Source organism: Loxodonta africana, chromosome 25 (genome assembly GCF_030014295.1).
Source record: "Loxodonta africana isolate mLoxAfr1 chromosome 25, mLoxAfr1.hap2, whole genome shotgun sequence".
In the NCBI taxonomy this organism is placed as follows: Eukaryota; Metazoa; Chordata; class Mammalia; order Proboscidea; family Elephantidae; genus Loxodonta; species Loxodonta africana.
In genome coordinates, this window is record NC_087366.1 from 21,367,915 (window position 1) to 21,388,743 (window position 20,829).

Here is a 20,829-nt window from a genome sequence, read left to right on the forward strand (position 1 = left end):
TATATGATTGCCTCCCATTTTGTCATCTGATGTGATTTCCCTATGTGTTGTAAATCCTGTCACTATGATGTAATAAGATGGATTACCCACCCACCACCCACTGCCATCAAGATTAGTGGCAGTTATATTGATGAGCTCTAAAAGACTAGATAGTGTCTTAAGCCAATCTCTTTTGAGGTATAAAAGACAGAAGTGAATAGAGAGACAAGGAGACCTCATACCACCAAAAAAGCAGTGCTGGGAGCACAGCACGTTCTTTGGACCTGAGGTTCCTGTGCTGAGATGCTCCCAGTACAAGGGAAGACTGATGAATCACAAGGACCTTCCTCCAGAGCCGACAGAGAGAGAAAGCCTTCCCTTGGAGCTGGCACCCTGAAGTCAGACTTCCAGCATACAGGACTGTGAGAGAATAAACTTCTCTTTGTTAAAGCCACCCACTGTGGTATCTGTTACAGCAGCACTAGATGACCAGAACACCACCTAACAAAAGAAGACCTTAACTGATTCTGATTTTCACTCCAGCCCTCATTTTAGGAGTCAGTGTTAAACATGGAAGCACATGTGGAAGTCACAGTGGAAGCACCCCTCAAAAAGAAAAACAAGAGACTCGAGATTCAAGGTCTACAGTGTTTCCTAACCACTGTAGCTGCCTGAAAATAGAATGGACTGTCTTGAAAAACAGTGAGTTCTCTGTCCTCAGAGGTAGTCAAGCAGAGTCTAGACAACTACCTCTCGGAAACAGTGCAGAAGAGATTCAGTAGGTTAGACTTGACAAGAGTCTGTGATGCTATAAGGCGGGGCCAACGACTGGACTAGGAGCAGCTTGGCTGGGGAAAAACTCCTGGGTGTCAACCTTGCTAAGTCAGACGTCTCTGCTTCTCAACATCATCCAAATTCTCCCCAGTAGGGATCAGAGTGTCCATATGTCAGGTGCGGATTCAAATTCAAAATGACAGATACGATTTTCTCACAGATGAATGGAGAAGAACCAAGGTAAGATCATCGCTGGACGACAGATGGACGAGTAGAAAGGCCCAGAGAGGAAGCCACCACTACCTTTCCCTTGGCCAGTATAAGCTACAGGCTCCAGAAAGTACCTCAAAGCCGGCTGTGAATCCAAGAAGGGTGCCCCTACCTCAGCTCCAGGGCACCATGGCTACCTTAGCAACCCAGAAGAATCCAAGAATTCGTGTTTTAGGGAAAGGGAAAAGAAGCCTCTTTGGAGGGGAGTGGGAGTTTGAGGGTATCCTGCATAGGGACAGAAGGAAGGACAATTCTCTTTCAGCCCTGGCGTTTCATCTACAGTCAAGTCTCCAAATGCACGGCCCAGTCAGGCTGAGGAAAATGAAGGGTAGGGAGATACTCCCTACATGGTCTGTAGCCAGTCAGCTTCCATAAGGGTCTCTAGAGGAAAAAGCCCTTGGAAGACAGGCTGGTTCCTCTTTGCTGGGGATCCCTACTTTCTTCATTCCTGGAAGACAGGGGAGGGGGAAAAGCAATATTAAATGGAGCTGTCAGGGAAGGCCTCACTGATAAGGTAACATTTGATCAAAGACCTGAAGATGATGACAGACAAGCCATGCAGATATCTGGAGAATGCATCCCAGGCAGAGGGAACAGCAAGTGCAAAGGGCCAGAGACATATTTGAGGCACAGTAAGGAGGCTTGTGTGACTGGAGCAAAGAGAGCCACAGGAAGAGTCATAGGCACGAGGTCAGAGAGGTCATGAGGGGTGGGGGTGGGGAGAGGCCCTATAGGGCTTTGCAGGCCATTTTAAGGATTCTGACTTCTATTCTTAATGAGATGGGAAGCCACTGGAAGGTTTTGAACAGAGGAGTGAGATAACCTGACATATTTTTTAAAGTGTCCCTTGGGCTTCTGGGTTGAGAATACACTCCAAGTATGAAAGTATGACCACTTGCTTCAGTTGGGAGTAGGCTGCTGCCACAACCCCAGGGAGGGATGATGGTAGCTCGAACCAGGATGGTAGAAGCGGAAGTGGTGAGAAGTGGATATATTTTGAAGACAGGATTTGCGGGGAGTGAAAAGAAAGAGAGGTATCAAGGGTGATGCCAAGACTTTTTGACCAAGGCTATTTACTGAAATGATGGTATTGTCATTAACTGAGACTGGGGAAGACTAAAGAGGGCTTATGTACAGATCAGCAATTCATATTTGGGCGTGTAAAGTCTGACATACCTCTTACATACTCATGTGGAAATATCTCATGGGCAATTGGATAGACACATGCAGCGGTCAGGGGAGAAATCCAGGCTAGAGCTATACATTTACAAGTCTTCTGTGAATAGGTGGTATTTAAATCATGACCTTGGATGGGTGGTTGTGTAAAGAAGCAAACAGATCTGAAGGCTGAGCCCTCAAGCATACACTGTTCACAGGTTGGTTGATTAGCAAAAATTACCAAAACCACTGAGAAGGAGCTACCAATAGAATTCGGAAAAAAAAAAAAACAAGGATAGGGTGGTATGCCCTGAAAGCCAGGGAAGAAAACATTCCAAGGAGGAGAGGGTGATAAATACTGGCAAATACCGCTGAAAAATCAAGTAATATGAGAACTGGAAGCTGACCATTAGATTTAACAGCAGGAAGGTCATTGATAATCTTGGAAACAACGGTTTTGGTGGAGTGATAGGAGGGAAGCCTCATTAAAGAGGGTTCAAAAAGAATGGTGGTAGCCAAATAGTCCAGGAAAAAATTCCTCTTTGTAAATGTATTCCAATAAACAAATGAAGAAAAAAATGATAGGATTACAATATCATCATTCTGCAAGCCTCTAATGAAACACAAAGGAGTCCTGGTTGCACAATGGTTAAGCACTTGGAACCCACCCAGCAGCTCCATGGGAGAAAAGACCTGGGAATCTGCTCCTGTAAAGATTACAGCCTAGGAAACGCCATGGAGCAGTTCTACTCTGTCCAATGGGTCACTACGAGTCAAAAATCGACTTGATGACACCTAACAACAACAGCAAATGAAATACAAGATCTAGGCTGGGGTCGGCCAACTATGGCCCCTGAGCTAAATCTGGCCCACTTTTTTTGTAAATAAAGTTTTATTGGAACACAGCTGTGCCCATTCATTTATGTATTATCTATGGTTGCTTTTGCATTACAATGGTAGAGTTGAGTAGTTGTGACAGAGACCCCATGGCTTGCAGCCTAAAATATTTCCTGTCTGGCCCTTTACAGAAAACGCTTGCCAAATCTGTTCTAGACAATGATTCTCAGTGGTGGCTAAAGTCGTAAGACAAACACTCAGACATGATGTGCCTCTGAACAAAGCACACTCCAGCACATACAACGTAATCTTGCAAAAAAAATCAAAACTCGAACCTGAACCAGATGAAACTAACTACCAGTTTATAGGTGATAAAAATGGAAAACAACACAATGGAGATGCAATCAACAAAATCCAGAATGTGAAAAATACATATACAGAAAAATACGACCTAGTTTCTTCAACAAATAATTTCTAATGCAAGAAAAAAACAAAGTAGGGGAGAAGACCTATAGATAAGAGAGGCTTTAGAAACCTTTCAACCAAATGTAATGTGTGAACCTTAATTGGATTCCAGTTCGAATGATCCAACTGTTAAAAAAAAAAAGTACAACTGGGGAAATTTGAATACCAACCAGATATTTGAAAATATTAAAAAATTATTGTTAACTGGGAAAGTGTATAATAGTGTTATCGTTATGTATTTTTTTAATCCACTATCTTTTAGAGACTACCCGTTACCCATCGAGTCGATTTCAACTCACAGTGACCCTGCAGGAGAGAAGAGAACTGCCCCCATAGGGTTTCCAAGGAGCCACTGGTGTATTCAAACTGCCAACCTTTTGGTTAACAGTGGAGTTCTTAACCACTGCACCACCAGGGCTCCTTTTAGAGATTGGTACTTAAATATTTACAGATGAAATTACATGATTCCTGGGATTTACTTCAAAATAATCCAATGGGGAGGTAGAACAGGGACGTTTAGGTGAAAAAAGTTGGCCATGAGTTGATAATTATTTTTAAAGTTGGCTGGTAGGTAAATGGGAGTTCATTTTATTATTCTCTCTAATATATGCTTAAAATTTTCCACACCAAAAAAAAAGTTAATTTACAAAGAAGAGAATAAGGGAGAGGATTTGGACCCAACAAAGAAAAGTAATGCTTTGGAGGAACTAGATGGCATAGAGGAGACAAGAAATGGAGCAATTTCTGGAGGAGAAAAGAGGAGTATTAAAAACTCAGCCACCTTCACTGACCCCTTCACAGTCTCTGCAGCTTTCACGGGAGCTTTACTGCTTCTCCTGGTTGGTCTCCTAAATAACTTTTTTGGTTTCTTCTTAGACTCCCCACTCCGGTCTCATGTAGCCAGGTATAAGATGCAGTCTCTGTCCTTTAGAAGCTGCCCTCTAACTGGCAGACAAGTCCTATGGCTGAAAAGTTAACCAAAAAAAAAAAAAGCAAGGCAGCATGGAAATAGGAAGCAAAGGGGATGTGAAGGTCAACAGTGACACTGTGGTTCAGAGAAGTAGTGAGGAGTATAGGCTGGGAGAGACCTCGATGACTCCCTGGTGGAGGTGAGACTCTCAAAGAAAGGAGAGATAGTGGCATTTTAGGAGGGGACACAATGTGAGCAAAAGCTGAGGCCCATAAGGAGAAACCTCTTCCACAGACTTTTAGAGAGTTTCGTGGTGGACGGGGTTGGGAAATGACTCAGCCCACCCTTCAACAACTCTCTGCAACGCATTTGGGGTTTTTGTTTTGTTACTGATCTTGAGACTCCAAAATGCCAGATTAAGAGGGAAGGCCACAGGCTCTATGGCAGTACCCAACCAGAGCTCTGCCCATCCTTCTGCCCCCTTTCCACTCTCCTGAGAGCTCAGCGCCATTTCCTGTTCCCAAAAAGCCTTTATCATCTTTAGTGAGTATTTGTTAATCCCTTACACTGATTCAATCTTTACACAAATCCTATGAGATAAAGTACTATGCCTACATATAACGAGGAAACCAAGACTCAGAGAAAAATAAGTCACCTGTCCAGAGACACTTAGCTAATGAATAGAAAAGCCAGGACCATATCTGAAAGCTGCCTGACCACCGAGTTGGGGCTCTAAGCCCTGTGCCACACCACTGACTCCCCATCTACTTGGCTATTGCTCTCTGACACTATACTGGACTCACCCACCCATAAGGAAACCCTGTCAGAGAGACCTGGGCAGCTTTCCATTCTAGCAATGGAGCTTCAAAAACTCGAGGGTCCCAGTAAGTATTACCCCCACCCCAAAAGGGGAAGGAACATGACAGAATCTGGGATCAGAGCTACAGCAGCCCCACATGGCACTTGGGCTGGGTATGCCCATCACCCCAGGAACCCTCCTCCAGCCTGACCTGACAGGACACTCTGCTCCCCTCACTTTAGAGACAGCAAGCTTCGTCAGGACAACTAATGCCTGTTTTGACATTTCTGAGATGCTTCAGCCTCTGACTGCACCCATAAGAAATCAGAGGCAGGCAAAGAAGAGGGGAAGGAAGAAGGCTAGGAGGAGATGGCCAGAGCAGGGCAGGGCGGTGGGCAAAAGCCAGCAGGAGCTGGAGGTACAATGAAGACCTGGAACTGGGAGACCCTCACTGGTCAGAAAGTGAGCTGAGGAAGGGGCCCCAGGTTTTCAGGCCCACTCAACACAGCTGATCAGCACCATTCCTTTACGGGCCTGAGTCTTCGGTATGGACGCATCCCCAGTCTGGGGGCAGTGGTGCAGGAGAGAGAAGTAGGAGAATGGAGAGAGTGGCATCAGAGCATGCAGGGAGGAACAGTGCTGAATCCTGACACCATCTTCCCTTAAAGGAGCTCACATTCTCAGAACCAAAGCAGCTTCAATTTCTCATGGGAGTCTCATGTCCTTCCCAACCCTGAGCCAGGGCCAAATCTCCCACTAATACTCCTTTACTGCCTTGGGCCTGTACCCATTCAACCGACAGTTGTTGAACTACTGCTATGTGCTGAGCTCTGGGACACAGCAGTGCACAATACAGATATGGTCCTGATGCTCAGGGAATTCACTGCCTGGGGGAGACAGACATTAAGCTAACAAATGGATAAATGTATACACATAAACCTTGGTAAGTGCTGTAACACAGAAGTATCGAATGTTATAAGAGAGTATAATGGAAGGGCCTAAATTAGATAGGCTGGTGGGAGGGTATCTGGCATGATCTCCCTGAAAAAATGACATTTAAATTGAGAACTGAAAAATAGGCACAAACCAGTTGAATAAGGAGTTAGAGGATGGAAGAGTTACAGCATGTGCAAAGGTCCTATGGTAAGAAAGAGCTTGGAACATTCTAAAGGAGGCCAGTGTGGCTGCAGGGTGGTGGGAGACTGAGATACAGCAGTTGAAGCATGAGAGGGCAGGCGGCTAGAATATAAGCCATAACTAAGATCTTGGATTTCAAGTTGAGAAGTGGCATGACCCCGTTTACCTTTCAAAATCATGCAGGTTACCATGTGGAACACGGAGCTGTAAAAGGGACCAGAGAAGAAGTGGAGAGATCAGTTACAAGGCTGCTATACTTGTCCAAGTGAGAGATATGGTGTAGGTGGTGGCAGTGGAGGTGGAGTGAAGGGGACAGGGTCAAGAGATAATTGGGGCCTTAGATTGACAGGATTTCACAATGCATTGCCTAACGGAGTATAGAGGTGCAAGTATCAGCAATGACTCCTGGGCTTCTGGGAAAATGAAGTTATCATTCTGTCATGAAGACAGAGAAAGCTGAAGGAAGAGCAGGTTTGGTGGTAGAGATCAAGGATTCAGTTTGGGGTACACTGACAAATAGCCAAGTGGAGATATTAAGAAAGCTGTCGGATATAGAGGTCTGGAGCTTGGAAGAGAGATCTGAGCTGGACATATAAAACTCTGGAGTTGTTGTAAATTATTTGAGTAATGGCCCTGTAGTGGCAGTGAGAATGTGTCTGGCAGATCTCCAGCTACAGGGAGCTTCATTGACCAAGGAGCCCCAGCTGCTGGGCTCTGAAATCCATCACTATGTTTGCACAGAGGCCATGCACCTCACAAGCTGTTCTCAACCAGTGGCCGAGCAGGGGAGGGGTACTGTGGTGCAATTGATGACTTTCGAGGGGCCTTTCTAGCCGTGGTTTTGTAACTCCTACTCAAGTGACTGGGCAGGACTGTATGATAGGGTTACTGTGACCCACCAAGGGGATTGGTCAGTTTTGCCATCTCGCTGGACTTGAAATGAGCTACCCTAGAGGCAGGAGGGAGAAGGTTCCAGCATCACCAAGGAAAAAGAGCCAGAGTGTCCTTTGGACCAGGATTCCTGAGCTGAGAAGCTCCTGGAATGAGGAGACATAGAGAGAGAGAGAGATGTAACACTGAAGGCAGAGACCCAGCAGGAGAGACTCACTGGAGAGACCCACAGGAGATGGCACAGTGGGCTTCCCGGCCCATGGAGCAAGAAAGCTAAGTGCCCTTAGGCAGAAACTGAGGGCCAGGGAGGGCCGTGCCTCGGCCGGAAAAGGCTGTCCTGATGGAAGAACTGTTCCTTGAGTGTTCGTGAGCCTGAACTGTAACCTATTACTTCCCTAATAAACCCATAATCATGAATATGATCTGTGAGTTCTGTGTAGCCATTGCAATGAATTACCAAAGTAGAGAGTGCAGTGAGAGGGACAGTTGGTGTCAGAATTGGTAAAGATGGAGGAGAGAGGAGGCATGTTCTACCATCCCCCACCCACAGGAATCAGCCTTGGGCTGTTGATCTTGATTCTCCTTTCCCCTTGTGAAGTTAGAGGAGGTCAGACACCGCCCCTCTGCCCATGCCGTTCTTACAGATACTAAGGCAGGACCACTCTTAGGAGACATGGGATTCCTCTGAGGGTCAATTTTGGCTCACAGACTTCCTGAGAGCCTTGCAGAACATACTGAGCCTGCGTGGTACGCTTGGGCTCTTCCATCCAAACTTCCTTCCTACTGTCTCAGGGTCAGGCTTGCGTGGTGATCTGAAGGCTCATCTGGCCTTTCACAGCTCCCTCCCCATTATCTTTCAGAGGTATTTCCCTTAATAAAATCCTTGCACATTTAATCCCTTTTGGGCATCTAGGAGGACCCAGGCTAGCACATACCAAAAACCCAAAACCAAACCCGTTGCCATCGAGTCGATTCCAACTCTTAGCGACCCTATAGGACAGAATAGAACTGCCCCATAGAGTTTCCAAGGAGCACCTGGCAGATTTGAACTGCCGACCTTTAGGTTAGCAGTTGTAGCACTTAACCACTATGCCACCAGGGTTTCCAGGCTAGCACAGGCCCCCAATTTATTCACATCCCCTATATCTCACGATGAGTCAGAACCGATTTGACAGCACCTAACTTTTTTCAACTTTTTAACAACAACATATCCATTGCCATTGGGTAGTTCCCTTCCACAGTGAGTCTGAGGTTGGCAAGGCTGAGGTCTGCTTTAGCCAACAGAGCCATAGTAAATGTGATGCACGCAGAGGGTGGAAAAACGCTTGTGCATTGGGACTTGTTCTCTTTCTTGTTTCTGGAAACCCGTCTTCAGCCATGTGAGTAAGCCTGGGATTGCCTTTCTGAGAATGGGAAACCATGAGGAGAGAGACTCTGGCTGTTCCTGGTGTTTCAGTGACTCAAACAATGGCTCAGACACTGAGGAAGGCCAACCTAGACCATCCAACTCCAGCCAAGGCATCCAGAACAAAAGAACCACCCAGCCAACCCACAGAGTTGTAAAAAATAATAAATGATTGTTGTTTTAAGCTGCTAAATTTTGGGATGATTTATTATGTAGCAAAAGCTAACTGATAGAAGAGTTTGAAGCATAAAGACGGTAATCAAAGCCATGGCAATGAGTTGGCCTTATCATGGACTTGTGGGTCCTGCCCTCACTCTCCCAACCGAAAACCTTTCCTAGACAGCCAGAGCCCTGTCTGAATTTTTATTTAGCACTTACTACATTCTAGGCAGTGTACTGAGAAGCCATGGCAATACAGTGATAACTGAAACACAGGCTTTACCCTAAAGGAAAAAAAGTGAGGGAATCACAGAAAACTCTTCGTCAGCTTTCTATAAATTATAAATTCTTAGATAGGAAGTTTTGGCAAGAATATGGAATCTTCCTCAATTCTTCCCCCTCAGGTTTCATGGGAACACCTTCTAAACACACGCACACATACACACACTCACACTCCATGACACCACATGCTTCAGTAAACTCACCTCTTTCTCTGAGGGGGGTTTATGGATCTTTGCTGTAATTTCAGAACCGAGAGGTGACAGGGACCCTGTCAAAGTCATAGCTGGTGAGTACAAGGCCCCAGTCACAGGCAGGTGGTACCATAGCAAACAGAAGGAGAATCAGGATTTGTCAAAGGCTCTAGGGTGGTTTCTTTATGTGTTTACATATTCAATGAACTTGTCAGTCACTTGCTATGTGCAAGGTAATGAGGAGACACAGATAAAAGACACAATCCCTGCCATCAATCCCTAACCAAAAGACACAATCCCTATATAATAAGCGCCGTGATAGAGGTCAGCAGAAGATGCTAAGGGAGCACAGAGGAAAGAGATCTAATAAATCTTGAAGGGAATAAAGGAAGGCTTCTTGGAAGAAGTAACACTGAGTCAAGTAGGATAAGCAACTGCAAGCCAAGCTCTTGTTGGGGGAGGGTTAGGGCAGGTCAAACTGAAGTAACATGGATAAACACATCCAGACATAAGGGAAGAAGGCATGTCTAGGTAACTGGTATTTCAGTAGTGCAGAGTATAGGGGGATGGTGGGTAGAAATGGCAAGAAATGAGACTGGAGAGGCAGGCAGGGGGTGATATTAGGTGAGGCTTTGTACCACTTTATCCTGAAAAGGTGATGTGAAGCAGAAGAAGGAAATGCTCAGAAACGTGTTTTAGAAAGACGACTGTGACGACGGTATGGAATATGGAGTATGGATTTGAGGGGGACAGGACTGGTACAGTAGACCAGGAAAGAGATCATAAGTGCAGTGGCACAGGGGGCAGGCAAAAGGGGGCAGAATTCTGTGGGAACAATCAGCAGAACCTTCTCACTAGATGTAGGTGAAGGGATGAGGAAATATGGGAGAAAAAAAGAGTCACAGATGACTCTCAGATTTCTAGTTTAGGCAACTAGATGGATGGTGGCACCACTTGCTGAAACAGTCTATTTGAAAGGAGGACAAGATTTGGCAAATGATGATGGGTTCAGTTTTGGACAAGGTGAGGTGATAAAGGTAGGAGAGTTGTTGAAGTAGAAATGTCCATAAGCAGTTGAGAAATTCTGTGGCTCAAAAGAGAAACCTGCGCCGGGGAACAAATATGGAAGTCATCAGGTTATGTGTGGTGGCTGAAGCCAAGGGAGGGGACAAAACCCTCCAGGAGAATGTACACCATAAGAAATGAAAAAGGCCATGGTTGGAACCTGAAAGCACCTACATTTAAGGATCAGTTTCTCAGTTTTCAAGTGGAGAAGAAAACCAAACTGCCCAAGCACAGGAAAGCACCCACAAAACTATCCTCCAGGGTGCCCCAGCTCTCTTCCCAGTAGTCTATCGTAAATGGTGAACAAAGTAATTAGCACTAAGGTGTTAATGGTTAGTAACAGATGCCTCCAGAAATATTTACATTTTAATTAGGAATCTAAACTTCACAGCAATTCTGGCTTTAGAGCCAGATGTGAATCAAATCCTGGCTCAACCACTTACTGTGATATTGGATTTTAGAAGCCTTTTTTTTCTCATCTATATAACACAAATAACAAATCCTATACCTCAAAAAGATATAAGATATACCAAGTTTCTGGCACACGCTGGGTGTTCAACACTTGTTAAGTCCCTTCATCTATCCCTCTAGCAGTGGTTCTCGAAGTTTAATATGGGCCAGACTTACTGGAGGGGTGGGCTTCACCCCCCAGAGTTTCCAATTCATGAGGTCTGGGGTGGGGACAGCATGAGAATCTGAGTGCCCACGAAGTTCTTGGTGATGCTGATGCTACTGGTCCAGGAGGCACACTTTGGAAAGGATGTTCTTTCTGAAGGACCATGTGACTGAACACCCACTCCTCTCACCCAAAGAACTGTTCTTGTGTCCCTGGAGAAGGGCTGTAAAATTAAAGCTCTAGGTTCTAAACAGAGGAAGCATGATAAAGCAACGGGAAGTTGAGGGGCAGGGGACAGGCACACAGCCTTGTCCCTCAGCTGTCAACCAAGACTTCTCAAAGGGCTAGAAGTTGAATGATTCATACCTCCCTGTTAGAGAAGCCTGTGACTCACAGCCTGGATACAGGCGGTGGGCTGCATTGACTCAACACTCAGGGATGGAAGAAGCAGGTCTGCAGAGTCACAGCCAACAGTCAACAGAATGGACTCAGGTCTCCTTGGAACTGATGAGGCTGCCCCCAGGCTGGATGAGAAGAGGTGTAGCAGGGATGGAGGAAGTGAAAGATGAGGTGGAGGCTGTGCCCTGGGCAGCGTGGGAAGGGAAGACTTACTTCCAGATATGAAGGGTAGAAGGGAGACCTGGTGGCATCTCTTCCCAATTTCACCTAAGTTAACGTCTGCTCTGGGTTAAGAAGACCCTGAAAAGCAAGAACAATCTGGAACTTACTCAGGAACTCTACTTCCACTGTTTTGCCCAGTTCCTCTCCATCCCCTTCTGTCCTGGGGAAGCCAGGGAACCTTCCCAGCTCTTCCTGGGGCACTGTGTATACAAATTTCCAGGAAAGCCCAGTAGCAGTAAGATCAGAAGTAATGTTATCTTATTTTAACAAAGGCCTGTCACAGATATCAGCTCACTATGTTTCTTAAAAATCCCCTCTGAAAACATTCTGCTTCCCATTTTGGAGAGTGGCATCTGGGCTCTTAAATGCTAGCAAGCGGCCATCTAAGATGCAACAATTGTTCTCAACCCACTTGGAGCAAAGGAGAATGAAGAACACCAAAGACACAAGGTAAGTATGAGCCCAGGAGTCAGAATGGGCCACATAAATCAAAGACTACGTCAGCCTGAGACCAGAAGAACTAGATGGCACCCAGCTACAACTGATGACCTCCAAGACAGGGAGCACAACAGAGAATTCCTGAAGGAACAGGAGAGCAGTAGGATGCAGACCCCAATTCTAGTAAAAAGACCAGGCTAAATGGTCTGACTGAGACCAGAGGGATCCCGGAGGTCATGGTCCCCAGACCTTCTGTTAGTCCAAGACAGGAACCATTCTCAAAGCCAACTCTCCAGACAAGGATTGGACTGGACTACAAAACAGAAAATGATACTGGTGAGGAGTGGGCTTCTTGGATCAAGTAGACACATGAGACTATCTGGGCAGCGCCTGTCTGGAGGGGAAATATGAAGGCCGAGGGGGACAGAGGCTGGCTGAATGGACACAGAAACATAGGGTGGAGAGAAGGAATGTGCTGTCTCATTAGGGGGAGAGCACTAGGAATATATAGCAATTTTTTTTTTATATATAAGGTTTTGTATGAGAGACTAACTTGATGTGTAAATTTTCACTTAAAGCACAATAAAAATTAAAAAAAAAAATCCCCTCTGAATTTCCAGCTTTATATATCCAATTTAATTCAACCCACACTTACCATCATGCCAGGTTCTGAGATGCAAATAGAGTAAAATCTACAAGAGCCGGAACCTGTGTAAGGCGGAAACCTGTCAGAGAAGAAAAACTCAAATCTTGTCCACTAATAGAGAGCCATAGAAAAATGGTAAGACTGTACCTTGTCAAAGGCAGAAAACTGGAGAGACCCAGAAAAACAAGAGAGAGGCCCATCCAGTTCCAGCTCTCACAGGTTTCACTGTATTAACTAATCACAGTACTTAGAGTTTTGCTTGATGAGATAGAAAATTTGCTGCATTTCTTTTACAATTTACAAAACACTTTCATACACAAGTTTACTTATTCCTCACCACAACTGTAAGGAATTGGTGATATGGATCCTATTTCATTTTTTGACATTCTGATCTTCAGCTTAAGTATTTTCCTCAGGAACCTTTCCTTGCCTTTCAATCCAAACAGCTACCCCGTCACTGACACTTCACCTATATGGATTTTCCAAATGTCATTTATCGGTCTGGTTTTTTGTCTATTTATTATACTTCCCTACAATAGAAAGTAAGTTTCACAAAAGTAGGAAACTGGTCTTGTTCACTGCTGTATTCTTAGAATCTAAAGTGGTATCTGGGCCACACACGTAGAAAGGGGAAAGGACAGGGGAGGTAGGGAAGCAGGAAGAGGGTAAGTGATTTTTCCACTAAGTGACAGAGAGCTTGAGTTCACATTTGGGGCTTCCACCTGCAACCCAGGCTCCCTCCTCTCCAGCCGCCTTGAGGTCTGTCACTGTGCCAGCGCCCAGGTTCTGAGGTGGGCAGGCTGACACTCCTTCCCTAGGCACAGAGGCAGGTGTACCCAGGCCTCTCAGACTTCAGGGCTGAACAGCTAACTAACCCAGAATCAGGCGTGAGGAAAAGAGAAGCAGGAAGCTGGATACGTGTTCACCTGTCATGATGAATTTCTTCGCTAAGGAAAGGGTGGAACTTTTTCCATATTTAGGATCATTACACTCAAGAAAACATCAGTCAAGGACCAAATAAGTCAAGACAGACTCAAATTATTTTCCTTTAAAAGGCAGAAATATAAAATCTTCCTCATCACTTTTTAAATTAAGAACAAAGAATAAAATTCCCGTTTGGTAAATACAACAAACAAAAAAATTCAGCTATATGACTAGTCAAGGGAAAGAGGAGGAGAGAATGAGTAAACAGAGGGAGAGAGACAAGGCACAGGAGACAGAATCACAGAACAGTCATTGATGGAACTTAAAATGGAAAGGGGCTTCAAGCAACCATCAGGTCCAGGCCCCCTTCCATCTTCAAAAGATGGGCTACTGTGCTGTGTATTCATAACACAGCTGAGGCCCAAGAGGGTTAAGTGATTTTGCTGTGGTCACACAGCCAGTAAGGGTTGCAGCAAGACCACATCCACTACGCCATGGTCGGAGAACACATCATTTGGTAGAGGAAATAAAGACTTTTTTAAAGTACTGTACCTTAGGGCTGGAAACTAATTCTTTGAGAGCAAGAACCATGTCATTTTCATCTTTATTTTCTCATTGCTCCTAGCAAATGGCCATGTACACATTTGGTTCATGAGAAAGGGGAGGGAGCACAAAAAGACACATAAGCAAGTTATAAGTACAGATGCCCTCTGTCCAACACAGAGACACAAAGAGCTACTTTTACATCATCTGCATTTTTGCCACCACAGTGCTACTTCCATCAATAAAAAGGTGTGTTCTTCAGTGTAGTCCTACACTCGTTACCCAAGATAAAAATTATATGAAACCCCAAGGGTGCGGGGCCTAGACTGCATCCACAACAGCATAACACCTTCCTCAAGGGCTCCCCAGCTACTGTGTCCTCCCCTAATCATGTTCAGTCACGACTGCCACCACTGACCCTGTACTGAGAATTCCGGAGCATTCTCTCTTCCTCTCAATTCCAGTCCAGTGTTTACGGTGGGGGGAAAAAAAATTTTTTTTTAACAGAGACCAAAGGTTATTAGTGGTTACTAGGTGTGGGAGGGAGAGGGAAAAGGAAGGACAGTGGTGATGGAAAAAGCAAATTGACTACGAGCAAGGCTGCACAGCCAACCACAGCAATCAATAAGTTGTTCACCTACAGAAAGTTGAACTGGCACAAGTTGTGTGACAGACACATTCACACGATGACAAAAAAAAAAAAAGCAGTAGCTGCTGAGGCTGCTCATGCACAACCAAACACCCCATGGGACCTGGTACCCTGGTTTGGAGGTTTTACGGTCACGTTTTCATGGGACACCCCAGTGAATTGTCCTAATAATGTGTTTAGTGCTTTTGTCTACCTCCTAGTTCCTCGTGTAGTGCCTGGGGTCTTAAAAGCTTGCAAGCGCCCATCCAAGGCACAATTGGTCACTAGTCACCTGGCCAATCCTTCTTCATAGAGATAAATGACAAGAGGGTCATAGAAAGTCACAAGCAAATAGAGGCACACATCAAACTTGAAATCATCTATGAACACAGATGTTAATACGATAGAAGACCAGGATGTTCTCTTCCAGGAAAGTCTGGTTTGGATTGTTGATCAGGTAGATGCCCCGCCCCCTAGAGGAGGCCGCTGATTTTACTATCCTAGGTCCCAGCTCCTTTGAATATGAATTACAGAATTCCAAGTACGGGGCTGGCAGGAGGAAGGTCTCAGTGAGGACGCGAAAAAAGCCTTAAATTCACGTATAAGCTGCATTCGAAAGGTGTTTCTGTACAGTCGGTCCTTCCAGATTAGCGCATAAAACCTGGGAAAGTAATTAACCTTTTGTGCTTCAGAGAGGGTGCAAAGTAGGAAGGGCTTCAGGTGGGATCCTGTCCACACGAGGTTATAGTCGGTGCTGCTTGTGAACTTCATGGAATCCACAGGCTGTCAGAATGCTTGGTACCAGGCAACTCTACACTCGTACAATCTTATGAGACAAATGATAATGTTCTACAATTACTCGAATATTATTGTCCTTTGTTAGAACAGCCTCAACATGGAATACCAAACTGGAATTCTCCTGCAGCCTCCAGTCCACATGATACATGGATGACCCTGTTGGTTTACTACCTCCTCATCCTCTGAGGATGATGCTGTTTCCTCCAGGTCCCAGGCCATTACAACTAGCATTTCCTCTGGGGTTTGTCATGCAGTAAGCAGACGGGGCCTCAGAGATCTTTCCTTGCAGTTTCTCTGGATCAAACAATTTGCATGGCATAGATTCCTGGCTCATCTTCCCATGGCTTGGTGAACAAAAAAATTTTTTTAAGTGTGGTCAAAAAAAAAAATTTTTTTTTTCCACTATGGTCAATGCAGTTATAAAGGCCCTGTGATTCCAAAGGGTGAGTTTGTCAAAGTAATACCAAATGGACATAGTTTAAAAGGTTTTCCTTGGTAAAGCCCTATTCTGTTCTAGAACCTTATTCACTGCAGTTCCCCCAAGTCTATGCATATACAGCAGACAACGGAACCCTTTAGGATCCCCATGTCAGGGAGGAGGATTTTACCCTAATACAAGGTTTCTAGGTTACAGGGTGAAAGGAACCACACATCTCTGCTCCTGCCGGCAAGGCCCCTGATTTGCACATAACCAGCTTTGTACTCTAACAAATGGCTTTGTAATGAGTGTTTTAGTTCTAAACGGCTTTATAGTTTTGTAGCAGGTATACTTTGCTCAGTGGCCTAGATCCAGGCTCCCCACCACACTGTAAGCACCATGAAGACAAAGACCATGTCTCCTATTTATTTTGGTAGACCTCCTTCTCGCATACTCCTATGCTCTCCCCCTCCCTCCCAGAATTTAGCACCGGACTCAAAGCATCTCCTGGACGTTTGTTAGTATAGTGCTGTATCTCCTGCTTTCCCAGTTCTCAGTCACTTGTTGGGGATGCAAAGTAACACAGCCAAGCAGAAGGAAAGGCACTGCCCTGGCCAGGCACCCAACCCAAAAACCAAACCCACTGCCATCAAGTCAATTTAGACTCATAGTGACCCTACAGGACAGAGTAGACCTGTCTCACAGGATTTCCAAGACTGTAATCTTTACAGAAGCAGACTGCCACTTCTTCCTCCCATGGTGTGGCTGGTGGGTTTGAACCGCCAATCTTTACATTAGCCGCCAAGCACTTTAACCACTGTGCTACCAGGGTTGGCCATATATACCACCCTGTTTTTCCAGATCAGAACTGGGCTTCGGCCTGCCCACAAGAGAACAAGGGTAGTCTTTGCTCCTTCCCAGAATGCCTCTTCTAACATCCTTCCATCTTGCTTCCATCCATCAGCCCCATCTGCTCTTCCAGCACAGAGAGAGGGAGAGGGGGAGAGAAGTGGCTTGGACTAGGATTTGCAGAGCACAGCTGGATCGTGAGATCTTAGATTACCGGAGCTCGGAAATACCTACCCAAACACCTCATTTTAGGTAAATTAAAGGAGGGCCAGGAAGGTTAGTGACTTATCCAAGGTCATAAATCTATTTAGTGAGGTTGAGTCAGGGCTAGAAGCAAAGTCTCCCAGGCCAGTGCTCTTTTAGCTACCCCACTCCCACCCCATGACTATCCCTTCTTTCTCCCAGTCAGGCTGGTCTTGGGCTGGCTGATTATGATGATACAGGGTAAACAGGAATGATGAACAGGTAGAAACAACATCTAGAATTATCTACTTAAGGCTCTGCTTTTGTCTACAAGATAAAGAAAGGCTCTAAGAAATCTACCCAAGTCACTTGCAGCTGGGTATGGTCATGATTCGCTGCTAGTCCATAGACTTGCTTCTGGGCAAACCAAGGGATAGGAAGACTCTTTGTAAGTTTAGGCCATGGTCAGTCTCTAAGACAACTGGCTCACTTAACTGTGATCCTGAGAGAGACAGGCTTCAAAAACCAAGATGCAGCCAACAGGCTCTGAAAGACGAATGGTGAAATGCACTCTATCTTTCCGTCAGACATCCTTTGTCACAGACATTCACGAGCACACAGGAATGGGATCCAGGAGACAGCGCCCTTGGGAGATGGATCTAGGAGGCAGAGCAAGAGAAGGGGAACGCAAACTTTATGGATACCAAACAAGGACACTGCTGACAAAAACAACAGGGTAACAGGAGTCATGAACCAGGCAGGATGGACAAGTGGGTGTCCCGGAGCAAGTGAGACCAAATCTATGGGCCAAATGCTGACCACCTCAATTTCAGCAAAAAGAGGCAATCTTAAATGGAAGAAGTCAGCTAGCCCTGAGTTTGAATCCCAGCTCTGCCTCTTATTAGCTGGGTAAACAGGAGCAAGTTCCTTAACTTTTCTGAGCTTCAGATTCATCTATAAAAAAAAAAAAAAAAACTATAGTATGGAGATAATTAATAGTTACCTTCCTAATAGGGTTGGGTAGTGATTAATTATGATAATATCTGAAAAGTACTTGGTACAATATCTAGAAAATCATAAGTACTCAATAAATGACAGCTAAATTTTCTAAAGCCCTAAAGGGACTTGGTTGTGGAGCAGACCCAAGGGCTCCCAGGGGAACAGGGGTGTGAATGACACATTCTCACACAAGCAAGGAAGTCAAAGCCAGGCATTTCTCTGCAACGGTATGCCTCTTAAACAAGAGCTTCTCAGTTTGAAACCCAGACACATGAAGAAGGATACTTTCCCTCATCCTCTTTCACACCCAACACACACCCCACCTCCAGCCTCAGAAAAGCTGAGGAGTTATGACAGCAGTGATCCAATAGCTCAACCGTGTGACTATGAGGGTCACTGTATATCATACCGCCATCAACACAACACTTACAATCCTGGCAGAAGGGCAGCCTCTTGGGAGTCCCAGGCTCATAAATACCACAGGGAAGCTGACAGAGGGACAGAAACAGCCTCATGTAAATCACTATCTATCTATAATCCCTGTAGACTCCAAGAATGAAGTTCCAGCATTTCGGAGGAGGAAGAGGGACTGGTGGAGTTGGGGAAAAGAGGAGTTCATCAAAGGAAAGAGATTTGTGTTTGGAGCTGGATTTTTAGATGTGTATTTGGAACTGGAATAAAGTCCATTTGAGACCTGGATCAGGAAGAACCATGCCAGGGAGGAAGATGCAAGATCAAAGTGGCATGAAGCGTGACCTGTTGCCTTATGAACTGTTCCTACCTCTGACCATATGGTCACTCTTAGGGTGATCACTCATCCTTGTCTGTCCTGGGCTGTCTCTGTTGGTCGTGTGTAACTATTACTTAATGCCTCCAAACCCTGGTGGCTTGGTGGTTAAGTGCTATGGCTGCTAACCAAAGGGTAGGCAGTTCGAATCCGCCAGGTGCTCCTTAGAAACTCTATGGGGCAGTTCTACTCTGTCCTATAGGGTCGCTATGAGTCGGAATCGACTCGACAGCACTGGGTTTTTTGGGTTATACTCTCGAATGTACCTTGGTTTGAATGATAAATTGCACGGTTACTCTATATTAAAAACCCTTCCTATCAAATAGATTCCAACCTATAGTGACCCTATAGGACAGGGTAGAGCTGCCCCAAGGGATTTCCAAGGCTGTAATCTTTACGTCCATCAGAGTGGCTGGGGGGTTTGAACCTCTGACCTTTTGGATAGCAGTCGAGTGCTCAACCACTGTGCCACCAGCGCTCCCCTTTTACTCTGTACTACAAAATGGTAAAACATTTCAGCTAGACACTTAGCATATCAGAGAATGCACAATGGAATCAAATAAGAAAATGTCATCTTCTAGACTCTAGAGATGGCTGCACAATCCTACAAGACTCACGCATTTGCAGAAGAAATTCTGTATTTTCCATCAGCAGTTCATTTTGCAACTGCCAACCTTAAGTTTTTTCCTAATATCTACTCTAGCTCCCAGCCAAGTAAAAGGAAGCCTCTCTTTCACCTGATGTGATGTCAGTGGAGATAAAGTGATGCTCTTATTTAAGCATCAGAAATACCCTTTTTCTTTCATGAAAACTCCTGTCTGGGTTCAGTTCTGACAACCTCCTGTTTCCTTCAGCTTTTTTCTGGCTATGATGTCTCTAGGACACAGTAAGTTTCTCTAGCCCCCAACAGTAAAAATCAATGTTCCAACACTGTGGCATCCAAAGGAAAGAGTGTGAATCATTACAAGTCCCCAAATCTCGGTCACCCACCCGCTCACTCAGCCTGAACCATCTGCTATGAATGGCCACGGAGTCACAGATGCTAGGGGAGGTAGGATCTCCCCTTGGGCTTGTGGCCAAACTGCCACCTCGGCGCCCAGCTTGAGGTGGAAGCCTCTATCTCAGGGGGACTCCTGGAGGGGAGGACTCTCCCATCATTCTCCTCAGGGCACCGGTACGAAGCAAAGAGGCGCAGAGAACTGACTGTTCGGTCCCTGGGAAAGGACACGCAGCCACCCTCGCTCAGGGAGGCCCAAAACTCGTCAAAAAGCAAATCCCTCTAACTGGCCGGGCTTCTTCTCAGCACTCCCCTCACTCAGCTGACCCACAATTCCCAGCCCCCCCCAGTAATGGACGCACTGGCCGCTCAGACCCTCGGGCTCTGGAGACACTCAAGTCACCCTACACAAACCCCGAGATGCCTCCAAGGGCTCGTGCAGCTTCCTTCACAGAAACTTCTCTGGAAGCTCAGCACCTGCTCAGCGAGCCCTCCTCTCGACAAGTCCCCTCACAAAACTTCCCAAGGATGAGGACTGGCTGAGCCACCACCCAGACATTGCCCGCGGTTGGGGCAAGTGACCCCCGCCTTGAGGCCCGGCGGCTCGCGGAATCGTCGAGCAGGTACCTGCTCCGAGCCTGGTTCCGCTTCCCCGGGCGGCGCGCGGGCCTCCCTCGCTGTGGGGTGAGCAAACGAGCAACGACTGCCACCCCTGGGCTCCCGGCATAGGGCCACCTCACTGACACCCCAAAACGCCAAAAGCGCGGGGGGTTTTCCACGCCCGGGAATTTGTCATGGAAGTTGCCAAGGGAAGGGAAGCGCGTGAGAGGGGAGGAACTGCCTTAGGAGAAGATTCCAAGAAGGTTCGAGCAAACTAGGAATTCCCCAGGTCCAGCCACCCCACCCCCACCCCACCCCCACCCCCAACAGGTAGCGAGGACCGAGCCGCGGCGCCGCCGAGAGGGCAGGGCAGCCCCGCAGCCAGCGGGCGCCAGGGCGCAGACAACCGTCTCCTCGGCGGCACGAGCCCGGGGCTTACCTGGAATTGCTGCAGAGTCCC

At 46.1% G+C, this 20,829-nt stretch overlaps 1 pseudogene; it reads right to left on the bottom strand.

Moving 5' to 3' along the window:
* Positions 1 to 14,662: 14,662 nt before the first annotated feature.
* LOC104846001 (tubulin polyglutamylase TTLL5-like) lies at positions 14,663 to 15,767 on the bottom strand (annotated as a pseudogene).
* Positions 15,768 to 20,829: the final 5,062 nt, after the last annotated feature.